The sequence below is a fragment of the Poecilia formosa genome, unplaced genomic scaffold (assembly GCF_000485575.1).
Source record: "Poecilia formosa unplaced genomic scaffold, Poecilia_formosa-5.1.2 Scaffold2214, whole genome shotgun sequence".
NCBI classification, from domain to species: Eukaryota; Metazoa; Chordata; class Actinopteri; order Cyprinodontiformes; family Poeciliidae; genus Poecilia; species Poecilia formosa.
Genome location: NW_006802153.1, coordinates 5,067 through 23,035, shown reverse-complemented (window position 1 = coordinate 23,035; position 17,969 = coordinate 5,067). Strand labels below are relative to the sequence as shown.

The window sequence follows — 17,969 nt, the reverse complement described above, 5'->3', positions numbered from 1 at the left end:
AGGCAGAGAGAAAAGGTGAGAGGGAGATTTTTTTCTGCTTAGTGAGTCATAGAGAGAGAGCTCAAGAGAGAATATTGCTTCTTTCGCCTTGGAGAATGATGGACGACTGTCCTTAACGAGGACAAAATTAGGTCAGGGTCTCTTAGGACATGCACATCTCTCACACACGGGGAGAGCACTTCTCCCTTTCCACCATTATTCTGGCTAATTAGAGGATTACATTAGCGGGAACCAATAACAGGAAGCCATTCAACCCCAGCTAATACTTGTAGCCATTAGAAGGTATAATTTGTGCTGGTATGACATGAACACTGTAGAGATGTAGCCTCTGAACAGAGCTGCAGACATGCACTACTTTAATGTTACTTAAACCCTTTGCAGACCTTGAATCTCTAACACAGGATGCCACCAGTAATTTCATTTTGGACGAGTGCGCTATATACATATTCCAATTATGACTCTTTGTGTACATGACATGATGGCCGTACAGCAACAACATTTTCTGTTATATTTATGATCTGGATTTATTTTCCCAGCATCTGATGTCATTGCATTTACAGTAATGGGCAACAAATAGTTTATTTAAAAAGGTTTTAAATCCATTAAGGAAGACTATTGCTTAAAGGCTTGAGTTTTATACAGAGGCAGGAGTTTTGGTGAGACACTTGAATAACATTTGCTGTTTGTCATTTCAGCTGCTCAACGTCGGTGCTCTGCTGTTGTGCAGTAACCTTTTCATGCTGTGTGCAGAACGAAATCAGATTGCAGATGCAATTATTTTTCACTCACTATTCAATCCCAATAACATGCGGTTCGTTACTCCAGATTTAACGCCTTAGTTAACCCGAGAAACAAGTTGCTTGTTGAATATTTCCTATGGCATAACAGAATTGTAATTTCACCACCCTAAAATCCACCATCATTATAAGATAAATGTTTTTTTTTTTTTCAACTTTACAAGATATTCATAAAACGGAAATAGATCTCCAGGCTGATTCCACATCTTTTTATCCAAATCAAGTCTGACGGCTTTCTATTGCTATGCATTGATTGGGTTAGGAGTTCTAATCAATACTCTTTATTCTTAGGCCCAATTCAACACCTGAACGATGGCAGATATATTTTTATCTTTCAATATTGTCAAGTATCCATCAACAATTTTCTTAAAATTTCTGAAAAAATAACTCTGGTGCAAACAATTACTCCATTAGTAACATAAATAGGAATCTACGTTCAAAACAAAAATGATAAAACAAGATTTAAACCTGACAATGTCTTATAGATTTAAAAATAACAGTAAGGTTAATAGTAAAATATTCAAAGTGAGGCGCAGAGAAGAACAGACAACAACACATTTTGATTGTAATAATCCTTTCACAGCTTTTTGTCTGTGTGACAGGCTAATCATCAAGGGCAATAAAACTTGCGAGTCTGAGGTCTTTGTTTTTGCGACTTAAGTGTGACTCGAGTCTGATTCACGAGTCACTTCCTGTAGTCACTATTTATTTATTTGTTTTAGGTGCAGAGATTGGTGATTGTAGTCAACTGTATTTTTGTGAATTCAGAGAAGAACGTAGATCCATTAAAAAAATATATATATATTTGACTTTTCAACTGTTTGGTCGCCAGACAGGGACAATCAATTGAACAGCATCGATCAATTTCTCAGGGCATATATAACATTTAGATTAACTGTCCCCACAAAAAAGGTAAAAAGTACAGAAACGTAAATTGTGGTTTGAGCTGTAAAGGAGAAAGTTGGGGTCAGTCCTGTACACCTCCTAAGTCCTGAGTATAAACAGTTGATGACGTACTATATCTGTATATCTAATTTTATACGACATTATAATGTCTCTGTAGGAATAACGTCCTGCAGCATCTGGCAAAGTAAGACTTAAAGCACTCCTCTTATGATATACTTAGACTGTGACACTTTTCTAAACTTTGTCTTACTCCCACAGTTTGTTATGATAGCCATCTAATGGATGTCAATGAAAAGCCAAGAGGACTGTTGACCGGTATGTGAGAAGAAGTTTTGCGAACTGTGAAAGGAGTCCTATTGCGACTATCAGATGGTGGTTAGAAACATGTGTGTGCCTGGTTTTTCTGCATGTTTATTCTCTCTAAGCGGTTGTTTGTTTCTTCTGTGTGCAATTTTTACTTTATGAAGTATAAACGTTAAAGAACGTCTGACAAAAACAACATTAAAACTCACTTTGTCTTTCAAGAAATAAAACAAATAAGACCATAAATAAAATCCAGTGTAAATACTCAAGCACATTCCGCCCGGCGATTTCTGCAGGAACTCCCCTCGGGGTTATTAGATATTGTATTGAGAAATGTGTACAATGCCTCGTACTCATCACTTTAACTTTGCCGAGCAAAACTGTATGGCGTAATTATCGTCTTGTACAGCAGTTGGCTCATTGCAAGTGCTGCTCTGACAGACGTGCACAGACTCGTGTTGCTTTCTTTTTAGCAGATGTTACATGCAAACGCTCATTTCTGCAATCAAAACTGGATCTGGGGCTCGACTTCCCCCAAACGTCACCCATCCAGCCTTGAAAATGCCAAAGCATAATCGATCCAATTTCACAAAGACACACACCGTCTCTCTCTGCCTTCCCAAACAGATGGGAACAATGCTGCAGAAAGAGGAAGAAGCAACATTCCTGCTGTTTATCTAGTCATCTGATCTGGCCAGCGAGTCATGTGTTGGAGCAGAGTTAGAGGCTTGGCAGGACGCTTTGGGCCAACTCTGGCCAACGTATTCTGTTATGTTTTCAGCATCCAAGCTTATTTTTTAATAGCACCCTTTGTCATAATTTGAATTGGGTGCTCAGATTCATAAAGTTGTCAAAAATATCTCCCTTAAATTTAGACAATGTACAAAAATGCTGTAAATGTGCTGACTTCAATGATCCGTTGTTTTGTAAAACTGCTATTTATACGTCTTGCTGTGCATTAACAGCTATCCCACAGAGGATAGTACCAAGTCAAGTATCGCATTCTGGAGCGAAGGTCAACAGTTTAATTGGAAGTGCAAATTATGTTCACAAGTAATCCCAAAGTGGATTGAGCCACGGGTAAAGTGAATGTGCACATTGCAAGAGTGTGTGCATTTAGCAAAAGGCAAGGGAAGAGTTCCGATGTATTTTTAGACCTGCACGTGTAGCCAAGCTCCGACTTTTATTACCACAGCATTGTTTTTGGTCCTCAAAGCCTTTTTCAGTCACACCAGGCTACTTCAGCGGTATGCTTGTGATTCAGCTAAACTATCACTGCCAATTTTTTTCGTAAGAAAAGAGTAAACATTGATTTGATGACTATGGCTCCCATCTGTTGCCTTAACAGTGAGCATTTCCCCCCACCTCTTTCTGTCCATGCTGCTTTCATTCGTCGTCTCTCTCTCTCTGTCTCTCTCTCTGTCTCTTCCCTTGTTATCCCAAATCTGCTGCAGGCTGATAGTCTGCAAAGAGTACCCTGTCACTGTATTCCCCTTGCAGCCACACTTACCCTTGCAGAGCAGACACAAGCTCTCATCATTGATCTTTCTCTGCGTCTCTGAGAGGCAAAAAGTGATGCTGCATATCTTATAATCGTCAACATCCGAACGAGTCAGGGTTGGAGCCAGATTTGGTGCAGAGGCTGCTAAGTGGAGCCGAATGGAGTGGGTTATCGGTGCAAAGAGCAGGGGGCGAAACTGAACCTTTTAGCTGTGTCACGGGCCAGTGGAACTACACATCCACAATGGCACAGTGTTCGTATCTTAGATACTTGTCAGTTTGAGTTCACAAGCCAAATGACCCCGTTAGCTATGCCTGATATTTCTTGGCATGGATAAAACTAAGCCTACATTCAGGCATTGTTAAAAATAATTTCTCCTCATTGTAGAGACTGTAATAATTCAATATGCTTGATGTAATACTTTCATAAACGTATAATACTAACCGTTCAATTCAATAGTGTCACAATAAAAGCTGTTCAGCAAGACGTGTTCTTGATCCTGTCTGCTTGCACCCTTAAGAGAGACTCACAAACACATTTTCTGCCAATGTCAAGGTCTGGAAATGTATCTGCGGGTGGGACAGAGTTCCAGGGTGTTGGATCTATGCAAATATTTGCAGTGCAAGATTAGGTGTGTTGACTCTGTGGCAGGTCCAGCCAACACTGATGCAACATTGCAGCTGCTGCAGATAGCACTGGCATCTCAACTGTTCAGAACGTCCTCAAGTTGTCTGTTTTTATATGAAGGACTGACCTTCATTAGTGTTTTTATCCCCTATTTCTTGAAAGTAGGGATATGCCAATTGGGCTTTTCTATTTTTCTATGGGTTTAAAGAATACAAGATGTTCAGGAGTTTGTTTTTTTCGATAGAGAAGTAGATTTGGTTCAAACAGAAAAGGAAGGAATTAGATGGTTCTTTCTATTTCTACATAAAAGGGTGTTTGCCAAAGCTTTATCTGATTTTTGTTAAAGTCAAAAAATTTGAATTAAAGTAGATAGTGGTGGTTCATTTGTTTATATATTGAAAATTGAGAGTTCTCGGCATCCGTGCATTGAAGTGAAGATTCCTTAATGATCCAAAATGTTTGCTTTGTCGCTTTTTCCAACAAAAAATATATAATTCCATTGATTTTGACAAATGATTTTTGAATAATTATGCAGCACAAAAATGTGATACTCCACTCAGACTTTTCTCTTCAAGAGTGCTGCATTGCAGAAGGATTGAGTTGGTTGTTCAGTGGATTTCAATAATAAATAGAGCTGGTCAAAGAAGCTTACAAGACTAGCAATCACCTTTTACATTGATTCTAAAAATGCACCAGTCAGGCTTTTAACAGCCAATACTGACACTTTTTTTTCTTTTCCTAATGTTTGGAAAAGAAAAAAATATGCAGTGGAAACAGAAGCAACGACCAACCAACCAAAAATAAAAGCGGATCAAGATAAGATTTGCATAGTATGCAACAGAACAACATACTGCTTGTTTTCTGGAGGTGGATGTGTTGATGTTTTTCATAAAATTGGTATTGAACCTGGTTAAATTTTCATAGCGACCCGTGCCGTGTTAACTTCACCTCTGGCAAGTGATTACAAAATTTAAAAACAACAGAAATAAATTCATACACAAGAAGTCCTCCAAATGTCTAGTTGACTTTGTCAAGTTGGATCTGCTGACACTAGACACTAACACACTAGAGCAACCAATAGGTTTTCAATTTTTAAAAAGGGACAACCAATTCTAAATTTGTTACCACTTGAAACAGGAAATGCAAAAAGGAAAAACATTCACAAGATGTATTTTATGTATTTTTCATATTATGTAAAATCACATCTTTGGAGCTTTGTATCAAGTTATATAATGTTATTCCCTCATCAAAGACATGCCCAACGTGTTGCTTTAATTCTTTCATGCATGTTTGAGAAATCCTAGACTCTCCTATGGCAACCATTCAGGTGTGCCTCAGTGTTTGCTCCCACAATGCACCACCTATTTTCACAAAGCTCATCCTTGGAGTTGCAATCTCAAGCCGAGCTTCCTCCTCACTGAGTACCAGAAAGAGCAGGAGCTTATTAAAGAGAAATTCTAGACTCTCCTATGGCAACCATTCAGGTGTGCCTCATAAAGAGACTGAGGCCCAATTTCAAGCCGTCAAATTTCAGTCAAATTTCTTTAAAGTTATGTTTGATTTATACAGTATTTTTTATAACTGAAGGTAATTGATTGTTCAATAGAAAACATATAATACCTCTCATTTAACAAAAAAAAAGAAAAAAAAAACTGTATTGCCCAATTAAATGGGCATTTCAGAACACAACAGATTTGAATTGAATTTGGATTGATTTGTATTCAGTATAACTGGATATAAATTGAACCACTTTGTCTTGTAAAGTGCTCTGCAATTAAATTAGTTGTAATTTTGTGTTATATGAGCAAATTGAATTGAAAATCATTAACTAAACGGTGTTTTTGAAGCAAACCAACATAAAAACAATCCCATTCCATTTAAAGAAAAAAGAAAGAAAGATAAAAACATAAAACACATCTAATGTCAAGTTAGTATTGGGACTACTATTGATTTTTTTCTAAGGTTTATTAGATAAACATCTAACCCATTAGACCATAAGAAGATCCGAGCTACTTTCTCAAACAACTAGTTGGAACAGGGAGCTCATGCAGCTGATTGAAGCTGCTACTGAAGGAGACCATTCCTTCTCTGAAAGGTTCTCTGGGTTCTGCTTGTAGCCGTTTGTCCAACGAGAGGCTGTATCAGCCCATATTTCAAACAAACCTCATAGTACTTTATCAGGATTTTATCTGCTAGACCAACACAAGGTAGCACATAACTGTTAACAGGGGGAAATGGGACAATTCTTCACAAGAACATGAACAGTTCAGTGTGTTTATTTAGCCCCCCTTATTCTGATGATGTTCCTAAATAAAAGCTAGTGCAGTCAATTTATAATCACAAAATAAATAGTCAACTTATGTAATTTACATAGTGACGCTCTGTAAAGGCCGAAGGTTTCTCCTACAAAATTAAAGGAACAAACATCATGAAGAAGAAGAAGAAGAAGAAATATAGCAGACAGGTTATTTGTACCTTAAGCATGCTTAAGGTACAAATAAAAATTACTCCAAATATGAAAGACATTATGGAGCACTGGGCAGTTCAGCATCTTTATGCAGCCCTACCAAGATATAAATGTCTACCAAGCTGACAGGCCAAGCAAAGAGATCTTTAGTCAGAGAAACAGCCAACATGCTTTCAGTAACTCTGGGGGAGCTGCAGAGATCCATAGATCAGTTAGTTCTGCCCTCCATGATTCAGGTCTTTACGAAAGAGCGGCACAAATAAAAGTAATCAGCAAACGTAAGGAAGAAGATGCTACAGTAGTCAAATGGACACAGATTGCACATTTCCAAAGCACTGCAAATCCCACTTAAGACTCCATGTCTACAAGGCATGAACCGATTGCAGTATTCTGTCCAACTTGCCAATTCGTATTTTGGCCTATACCTATTTATTTCATAACTCAAGACCTCATGGGTAGTTAAATGGGTTTGAGGTGTCTATAAATATAGTTGGCAACAGCGGGGTGAGTATTGTTAACTGCACACATGCAGCTATGATCTAGAGGGCAGGTTTGTCAATCAGTTTTCTCTCATAGCAGAGCAAAAAGAGACTGGCTGATTTTTTGTGGAGCTAGATAAGATCAGTGGGCAAAATCACATGCAAGTATCAGCCGATCACACAACATTAAGAAAATTGGGACCAATTGATCAGTACATCCCTAAAATCAACAGAGAAACATGGGGCAGCAATATGCTATGGAGATGCTATTCTTTGGATAGTTTAGTTGGTCAGAACATCAATAGAAGTAACCCTGGGACACAATCATTTTGAGGCTGAAAGCACTTTTATAAATGCCCAAAAACCTTGCAAAAGATTGCACAATTTTACCAAATGATGTCAAGCAAAATTGACATTTACTACTTTGGCATATTTAAGTACAACATGCCTCAAACATGTTTTAAATATTTATCAACTCAAGTGATTTACCCTTTCTATGTTAGAAGTAACAATATTAAACTTTTGTGTTTGCAAAGACGTCCAAGTTATAAGCACAAACATTTACAGTCAGAATGTCTAAGATGATCTGTTCACTACACAAGCAAAACACATAAATGAAAATGGTATACATTATAATTATATTCATTTTGTTTATTCACCCACCCTCAGGACAGAGTTTCACCTCCATAAATACCCATTTCAATGCACTGTGTGCTCAGGGAGAAAATATTGGCCTAATTTATCAACTGGCCAATATATTGACCCACCTCCAGAGGAGATACTTCTTTAATATATGAATATAAGATTAAAAAAAAACAAAAAACAAAAAAACAAACAAACACTGATGCAGTCACATTTCCCTCATTCATTGCCTTATTGTAGTAAAAAGGCCACTTTTCACTAACCCAGCACGATATTATTCCCTGCTTAAAATAAATAAACACTCAAAGCATGTAACAATTAATCAGAAATAGCATTCATGCTACACACCATTAATGTAGATTACATCATTAATTCCAAACGCATTACAGAGTGCAATCACATCTCAACTTCAGCACACTGAGCTTGGCATGGGGGAGTATACAGAGGCATACAGCAGCAACAGCTCTCATGCAACCTACTTATCAGTGAGTAATGTCTGCCAGTGGATCAACAAATGCTGCACATCACCCTCACATGAATGAGACTGAAAAAAATTAGCTTTGTTGCTTTCATCATTCAGGACAAATGTAATAAACAGTGTGTCATCTCCAGCATGTTTAATGCTGGAGAGCAAAAAGCACAATAATTAGTTAATGGGGCCTCTGCAAAAGAGCGAGTAAGACAGGATGAAGATCTATGTTACATCTATATTATGCATATGTTTTAATCAGATGGTGACTGATGCAGACTGGGTTCTATGCTAAGCCATAGTAGAAGAAATGAATGTTGCAGAAGTGGAAATGAGTCCTTTAGTCAATTGTTACCAGATAGCTTGAAGCCCTAACCAGGGCTGAGGGGAAATAAAACAAGTTCTCACCAGTTCAGCATTAATATTCTTCAGCGGGAGAGGTTCATGTCTCAGCCTGCAAGAGACAAAAAAAAAAGGGACATACTGTAAGATTCGGAGGGACTTTCACAAATCGCATTAATCTAAATCTGGTCAGGCTTACGACCGCACTATGCAATGATAGATAGGTGGTGCGTCCTGGTATTATCCCTTGCCAAAGAAAACACAAAGGGCAGACCTGACAGACTCAAAGTCTGTAATTCAACGTGTTTTTAACCTACTACTCCAACACTGAGTATGTTAGTCGGCATGCCAGGCTGCTCGTCTGCCGGCCTTTTCCTCCAGCTGGCTGTCGGAGCTTCTACAGTCCCAGATCCTTCAGCGAGGTGTTAACACATCCATAAGGACGACTGGCAAATTTTTCAAGCTTCTGCTGAGGAAAAACTACGCTGATGATGCACTATGCTGGATTTGGGCCAGTGTGCGGCATGCCAAGATTTTCACACTTATTGTGGACTGGAACCAATGTTTATACTGATACATGGGCATACTTTTACAACATGATGAAAACAGAATCACGTCCACGATTATGCGAGCTCTTACTGTAAAAGTAATGTCATATTTCCTGGGCAAAGACCCAGTTTTGAAGCACAATCCATACATTTCCAATAGGTTATTCTGGACCCATTGACTTGGCCTGCTCTGTCCGATATTAAATCAGATTTGATGTGTTTGGGATCACAGTCATGTTTGGAACACCCAAGTTGGTCCAAGTTTCAACCATCCAGCCGATTTAAATATATGCTAAAAAAAAAATCCACTTTTGTGAAGCAGAAAATACTGGCATGTGAGTGAGCAGTGATCTAAGGTGCAAAATCCATATCGCTTGATTCATTCACATAGTTTCTGAGATTGCTGCCAAACATCTTTTGTCTTATTTGGCGTATCCATGTTTGTAGCTACAAATTGTATCTATTAACGTCTTGAAAATCCAAGCTTCAACTTCCTGGCTGATTTGTTAGTTTTCTGTGTAGGGCTGAAGTTAAACCTTATAGAAGATTCCCCAAGCTTCAGTTTGGGGAATGATCTTCCGTATAAAAGCCTGCTTCTATGCGTTTTTATAATCTTTTGAACTATAAGGATGGAAAGAAAAGATGATTAAGAAGTTCAAGCACAACCACTAAGGCTCAAATATGAAAATTCAAGTGTAAATCTCTGACATCCTTTGACTCATTGTGGCATTTAGCAAATAGAAATAAGTTTGGTGATGACCTAAAACAAGAGTAGTTTGGCTTCCTTTATCTTCAGATAGTGAGAAAAAAAAGTATGTATTTTTTATTCAGTGTATGTATTTTTTGTTTTCAACTATATCTGAGATTTCATATTATAAATTTGACTTGGATGGTTAACCAAGAAAACCAACCAAACACTCAACTTTTGCATTATCTTTAAAGCCAAATCTAATATGACATTCATGTGTATGGCAAGATTCTGACCATAACTATAATTTGGTTAAAATGTATATTATTTATACATATATATTCAAATGCATACTTAGACATTCACAAAATGCAAATTGGGAAGGCTAGATAAAACGGCACAGGATAAATATTGAAATCAACCAATAGGAGTTGTCAAAGGAGAGCCTGTTTTGACTGAGCGCTCCAACTCATAAAAGAAGCAGTGCAATATAAAAACAAGGAGAGGAAATGAGCAATAGAGCATCTCCTGTAAAGTAAACTGCCATGAAGTGGAATTCAATTTAAGTGCCACCAGTAGAAAAACCTCCTGGCGAGCAAATCAATAAAATGTTGGCAAGCTCACCATAGAGTAACCACGGGAAAAAAATGATTTCTCATCTTTTGCAGAGCGTATCCCTTAAAGCCATTTTATAGTACAAACTCTAAAATATCTTTAAATATTTCTCAGCTGTCTTTTCATCAGTAAAACCCAGCCTCTAAGTCGTACCGTTTGGCTTGTAGGCGACTCAGACGATAAGTATTGTTAATATGATTGGCTCAGTGGAGACGGAAACAACCAAACTGCAATAATTGTTCAATCTGTACTGCTGTAAATTAGGTTAGATTGCATCACCGCCTACTTTGTTGCGCTCCAATTTGATATATCTCTACCCTGATGTGCTGGGGTTATTACTTTCTCTTTACTGTATAGACACAAGATACATATCTGTAATCACATCAGTCAGATGGAAATTGACAACAACAACAAAAACAAATCAAAACAGGAAACATTTACACTAACAAAAAGTTGTCTGCTTCCAGACCATATTGCAAGCTGAAAAAAAAATTAAATAATCAAATCTAGAGAAGGTCTAAAGTGAGCAAGACTTTCAGCAGATAACAGGAAGGCTGAATGGAGCACAGCAAATTTGAGGTTTCATCCTTTTGAGTTGTAAACCTCAGTCTTTGCAGCCGTTTGGAAATCTCAGGATTAAAGTAAAAATCGACATTCTTCAAGGGAGAAATAAAGTTAGCTGCGCTAATAATGCTACTTGCTAATATAAGATGCTAACGGCTAGTTTAAAAGGTCAACATTGTTGCCATTTTAGCATTGTTTCACAATGTTAAAATCCTGTTTTTCCTCCGACTGCTCCCTCTCCCTCTCTTTCTCTCACGCACACACAGATTGTGACGTCAACTCTGCTTATGATATAAATAATTAATCAGCGCTCACATCAAGTGAAGCAAAGTATATTAAAATCCAAAACACATGGAACAGGATGTTCAGTAAATCCAAAACACTCTCAAAAGGCATTATGTACATTAAGGAGAAAAAAACCCAATTATAATGCCATCTCCTCTGAACAATAAAAGAATATAATAAAAACACATGAATGCCCTCAGCTAGCTTTTAAGCTCCTTAGTCCACCTCTATTCATCAAAATGCCTCCCAGTCTGGTTTTAAGCCACAGGTAAGGGATTGGGATTGTGTGTGTGAGAGCGTAATGTTTGCCTCTGTAATCACTGGCGAAACGTTCCTGTGGCAAAGTCAATATCTCTGAGAACAATTTGTTTTTCTTCACATAATCATGCCAGGCTTCCACAGGTAGAGGAGGACGCACGCGCTTTTGGAGGCTGGCAAACGGGAGACCGTTTTCAATTTTACAATAATGGCTACTGACACGCTCTGCGCCACTTGATTAAAAGCCTGTTGCCGAAAACGACATTTACGATGCTCCGTAGCGCACCTGTGAGCTGTGGTTTACGAGCGGTGAACCGGGTCCCTCTGCAAATATGGCTTATGGCTCGTAATATATAGGTGGACACAGCAAATTGGACACAACATGTGGAGAAGTCCTTTAGGTATCCTCTGCGCTCGTTCATCAGTTAATTTTAGGAGTTGCCAAGCCGGGTCAAAATGACGCAGTGTGCTCTATTTGCTCTGCAAATAGACAAATGGAGTTACCTGCTACGCATTTCTGGACAAATAGGACTGTACCTTCAGCATGCGTGTGATGGAGCTTGTATGGAGAGAAGAACTCTGTTTTCTTTTTAACTGAAAATTAAAAACAGGGATGACTATGGTTCTGGCATCAATAAATAAATTAATCTTCCCTGAAATAAAAATGCTTCAAATAATAATATGAAACCAAATTAAGATAAATCCTAATCATTTAATTAATGCAGAAAGAATAAAGATAAAAGTTAGGGGCATGTAGTGTGACGTATACATGGAAAGAATCAAACCTACATCTGAACCAGAAAAGAGAAAATCTAATCTGCAGCACATTTTTCTGTTGTATGTTTGTATAGTCATTAAAAAAAAAAAAAAAAAAATAAGAATCAGGTGGTCAGACCTTAAAAAAGTCGGTATAGGCCAAGGCCAAGAAAAAAATTATTTCTAATCATCTCTATTGTGTGTGTATAATTAAAGTGAGCAAAGTCCTCTTGTTCCATCATCCTCCCTCAGGATGATAAAAGACGTGGCGGACAATAGTTTTAGTTTTTTCAGCTATATGGAGTGTAGAGCGCAGTGCTGCCTCTACACCACCTGTTCCTGTGCACTGACTGTAAGATGGCAAAAGCAGAAAAAAGAAGGCTCCTACATTTTTGTCTCACTTACAAAAAAACAAAAAACAATTAATTAATTTGGAAATATTTACCTTTGCAAAATCCATGGAGTCATGACTTGAAAACTAAAGGTTGTTGTTTTTAAATTGAGTGTTGAGTGTTGTTTTTAAATTACATCTGGCTAAAAGCTCCATGCAACTGCAGTGATTAATGTTGCAGTATTTTTAAAGATTTAGGAATAAGTGTTTCTTTTCTGTTTCAAAAATAGAAGCATTTCTCTTTAAAGTTTACACGTAAATGAGTATTTTCACTCAAGATTACCAAACAAGCCAATACATCCCAAAAAATTGACATTAGAACATGTTATCAGGAGGCTGATGTGAAAATAAGCTGAAAATGCAGCACAAATTCACAACAATCTTTAAACCCTGGAGGAAAACCGGAACATTTAGGAAATGTGTAACCTGTTGTTCCTCAACTTTATAATTTCACACCAGTAGCTTGCTGATTAAACACAACCTAAAAATAGCCACCAACATGTGTTCAAAATAAAATAAGGAACCTCTTCTTGTAGTTGCAGCAGCAGCAGCAGCACGGAACAGCATGCAGCCTGGGATGGATGCACAGCAGCTGCACAGTCCTGACTCATTAAGCAGTCTTGGGACAATTTCTGCAGGTTATATTATTATTTAATCATATTTGTAACGGCTGGACTGACATTAAACCCTGAGAGGAAGCAAAGTATGAGTTTTATATGTGTGTACATGTAAGAAGTAACCCGGGCTCTGTATGTCCATTAGTTATCCATGCCTGAGTGCGCTGTGCTTGTCGTCCCTCTGCTCTGTCCCGCTACAGCTAGCATCTCTGGCTAGCCTCCCAGGGCGCTGGAAACATCAATAAACCCCTGCATTTCATTTCAATTTCAACCCGCAGCGGCTCTCTGTCGTATTTACCTGGAAGAGGGGCCAATTCCGCTGAGCACAACCAGAATAAATTCGACATGTCCCAGCTAAATGTCCATTTTAATGCGTCTGGCTAGCTAGCTGTGCGATGCTACAGTCTCCAGCGGTGTATGTGACAGAGTTAGACAGACAGAGGATGAGCGGTGTCTGAATGAGGAGAGCAGGATTTGGAGGGAGGCTCGCGCAGCCAGTGTGATGGAGTTCAAATGAAGGATACATCATTCGCCTCGTATTTAAATTCAACAGTTTAACGAAGCAGACGACACACCATAACTCTGAGTGTTATAGTAACAGCCTCGAAATACATTTCGGAAAGCCTCATTTGTTCCTTACGTGATTTCGGCGGTAGACGCTGGATTTTAATCCGTCGGCGGACAGAGATGTTGCGTGGCAGAGTCCTGCTGGGGATTTCTCTCTCCCTCCCTCTGTGCCTGTCTGCCAGTGTGTCCTCCAGCTGCTGCTCTATCCCGTCTCTCCAGCCTGCCGGAGAGTCCCGGTGCTCTTGTAGCACTCGCCCTCCAGTGGAGAACGCTTTGACTAGGGGAGCCTCTTCTGATAGGCAGCGCGCTCCCCCCCTGCACCCACAACCGACACCGAAAGACTGAATGAGTGTGTCTGTTTGACAGAAGAGTGAGTCATCCAGCAGAACCACATCCAGCTCCTCCCACTGTTTCTAACAGCTGACTACTGTAGCCTCCATGCGCTGATAAAAGACAAACAGTGCCTCCCTCTCCTCCCTTTGTAAAGTCAGTAACACGCTACACACTAGTGAAGCCACTAGTGTGGCTGAATGCACATAAATCTACGAACTGTTCTTTTCAGCATATAACTTAATTACTTTATTCCAGTTATAAAAAAATTAGATGGAGGGGGCTGACATCTTCAATCCCCTCTACACAGCAACACCCCAAACTCATTCTGGGAAAACGGAAGGTGTCCCTAGCCATAAAGGATATATAAAAGTGTCATGTTATGCCATCAGTGCTACTGGTGGAGTCATGAAATAGGACTGTATCCAATTGTTTAACATCACCCTGATGGTTCAGTGCCTTATTTCACTGCAACTTACTGATAGAGATTTATCCAAATCCTATATTTTGGATGAATATTTGGAATATTGATTGTGCATGTAAATTACCTTTGTGGTTTTCATTTATTATCTACAGACCATCTCACCCAATGCCCCATGTCAACAAGAGAACATGTTTACCTGTAGATGAGGTATAAATAAAAAAGCAATTCTGAGACAAAGTTTTCAGAATTTCAATTTTCTCTCATTTGCAGATCAGAGAAAATTCACAAGACATTCAAACTTGTTGTTCCACAACCTTGCTTTAAGAAAATTAAATCCAGTTGTATGTTGCTATCAGTCTATCCTGAAAAAGAGAGCTGATTAAATAATCAACACAGCGGTTGCTCAGGGACGTTCAGGGACAAGATGACTGTATGTAAGCTTCTGACCCGATCTGTCACTACTGTAACACAGAATCTCTGTCTACAACAAAAGCAGCCTTCACACTGAGCCCCTGGCAATGGAAATGACATCACTGCTGATTTCTTCCAGAGCTTCACAAACCACCAGTTTAAATACTAAACTTGAAAGGTATTAACTAATTTGTTACTGTTTAAAATCTAAATTGACCAACAAACAAAAAATGTATGTTAAGCTGTAAATATACTAATGAAGTCTGTATATTAAATAATAATGTTCCATATTATTTAATAGTCCTGTATTGTCAGAAATAATGTGAGTGTTATGGTTTGAGTTTTGTCCAACACAGATTAGGGATTTCTACGTTGGCATTCTTGGCTTTAAGATTAAGGCTCGATTAAATTCACATGTCGGTGGTTTGGGCAAAGATTGCATTTAGGGACCAAAGGCTGGACCACTCACATTTCCGTGTCTCCCTCTGTGTGTAAGTGTGTGCGTGTTTGCTTAGTGTACCTTCCTAGTAGCACTCTGCGGTCCTCTCCTCTTCTGCTGCCCTGATGTGCCTCATTAAAGCTTGGTTACAGGACGCCTCCTCCTCTTCATCCCCGCAACAGATGGACAGACACGGGGCGACAATATTCCACGGAGTTCCGTGGAGGGGCGTCACTGCTTATATAACTCGGCGAATCTTATTAAAAAGCCACTCTCCTTCCGTTCTGAACTCGAGGTTAATTAGCTCACTTCCTAGTTGCCGGCATGCACAGAGGCCTCTGACTGGACACGGCGGTTGCTACGGGCGACTGGGCTCGCCCTTATCTCCTGTTGCCTGTTGGGATTCGAGTGAGGAGCTGCGACTGAGAAGGAGATAGTGTTTATGAAGTCTGAAAAACGGCAAACGGCATGCAGTGATAGACACAGCTGAGGAGCATGAAGGACATGAGCTGCAGGTGCAGGCAGACCTACTGGGAGAGACTTCTCTCACCTAACAAAGATAACGTGTTTAACTCTATCCTGGTATCCGTGTAAAGATGGCGGATTTGCGTAAATAAGTGTTTAAGAAGGTCCCCAAAATCAGAAATGTACTGCTTCTCAGTTTTTCATAGCTCTGGCACTTAGTCCTCATATTGTTACCTTGGAGTTAATAGAAAAGTAGGTTGTGAAGACTGTCCCCTGCTCCTCATTGCCCTTGAATGTGACACACATGTATCACAGACATGGAAACACTACATGCAGAGTCTATTTGCCTCAGACTGGGTACTGCCAAACTCTCCATAACTGGGTTGCTTACTGCTTCATGAATGCCCTGCTTTTAAATGTGGCCCAACTATTTCATCATTTCCAGCACATACTTTAATGTGTTGGAGACATGTTTCAAACAGAAGTGCATCATCTTTGCCGCACTGCAAAGACTGAAGAAGTACATTTTATGCCCAACAATATTTTAAAGGGATAGTTTTGGATTTTTGAGTGTTATGAGGTTGTAAGCAGTAGTATCTTTTTCTGCGGTAGATACCAGCATCTTTGTTTTGTATAAACCCACGTTAGTTTTACTTCTGGCTTATTTTGTATTTGGTTTAAAAACTATAATATTTTTGCATTTTACACCACTTTACTTTTAGTTACTCTGAACAGTAAATACATTATGTTCTGGGTACTTGTTTCAGACAGGGAAGTAATTGCTGGTGCAATACTTCCGGCCTCCATTTCCTGTGTCAATAAACCATGATGTCTGTGTAAATTAAAAGCCAATTCAAAAGTGATAATTGTTTCATAGTTTAGAAAACTGCATTTTCTTAAACTGTTATATTTTAGGTGTTGGAGTTGGTGTAGGATGGTACAACTCTGCCTCGCTCTGCACCATCTAATCTGGATTTATCCTAAATAAAGATGCCAAGAGAGTTATCTACTGCAGATAAGATTAACTGCTTCTAAATTTTTTTTTAGCAGAACCTCTCTTCAAAAACGCCGATCTATCCCTTTAAAGCACACAAAATGAAAACTCTAGATCTGTTTCTCAATTGAAATCAGAATGTAAATTTATGTATGCAACTGAAGCACAAATTGCATACATAAAACACACGGCTTTAGCATAAAAAGGAAATCACAATACTGAATTGACAAACTCAAAAAGACACACAAGTCCATTCCGGCAAAGTACGATAAAAGCCACATTTATTTTAATTACAAGCAACTTCCCTTTACACTATATATTTTTTTCTCAATTCCATGTTTATCCTGAAAGTCATATACATTTACATTTTCTGAGTGCATACATTTAAGTTAATATGGGCCCTGTCAAATAAAGTGGTTCAAGGCTTTAAAAGAAAAATGTCTCTCCTTTCTTTTGAGACACTGGTCAAATACTGCTCATCACAAGCATCATCAGTAGTGGTACTTTACTAAAAGGTGCACACGGTCTATTCAACACAGCTTCATATGGTATAATAAAATGTCAATTTAAACAGTGATGCATGTCATACATTCAACATCAAACATGACAACCCCATTCAAAGGCACAGGACTCTCACGCTAATCATCTTTTAAAAACTGAATCAAATGTTTGATATTTCCTCACTATCAGTTCGTTTTATTTTCAGCTGGAGAAAAAAAACAAATCATTTAATATCACATGACACACTTGAGAGCTGAATGGCACCGGGCAGATGGGAAGTCAAAAGATACTTCCTCCATGTGTACTGAATGTGCATACTTTACATGTGAAAAAGGAGGAAGCTGAGCCTTACAGAATAGGTTCAGGAGGTTGTTTTTTTTATTTTTTTTTAAAGTGAGGTTCTGGCAAATAATTGTCATCTATTCTTATTTTAACTGCACTTGGCAATTCTTACTTCAATTCCATCTTCATTAGTATAGGTCCATATTGCTAGCTCTCAAAGGCTGAAGCTAATGTCCAACTTAACAGGAGCAAAAAAAAAAACAAAACAACAGTAGATTTTGTACCATCTTAAAGTAACTCC

At 38.6% G+C, this 17,969-nt stretch overlaps 1 protein-coding gene across 3 annotated transcripts in view; it reads right to left on the bottom strand.

The window, feature by feature from the left end:
• plcb4b (phospholipase C, beta 4b) overlaps positions 1-14,238 on the bottom strand; it is a 64,752-nt gene extending 50,514 nt beyond the window's left edge. For 2 of the 3 annotated variants that reach the window (XM_007544768.2, XM_007544769.2), the window contains exons 1-2: positions 13,896-14,238; positions 8,600-8,645 (exon numbers count right to left, since the gene is read on the bottom strand). The gene's annotated coding sequence lies outside the window, so the exon portion shown is untranslated. The remainder of the gene's footprint in view (positions 1-8,599; positions 8,646-13,895) is intronic. The other variant, XM_016667695.1, reaches the window with a different exon arrangement.
• Positions 14,239-17,969: the final 3,731 nt, after the last annotated feature.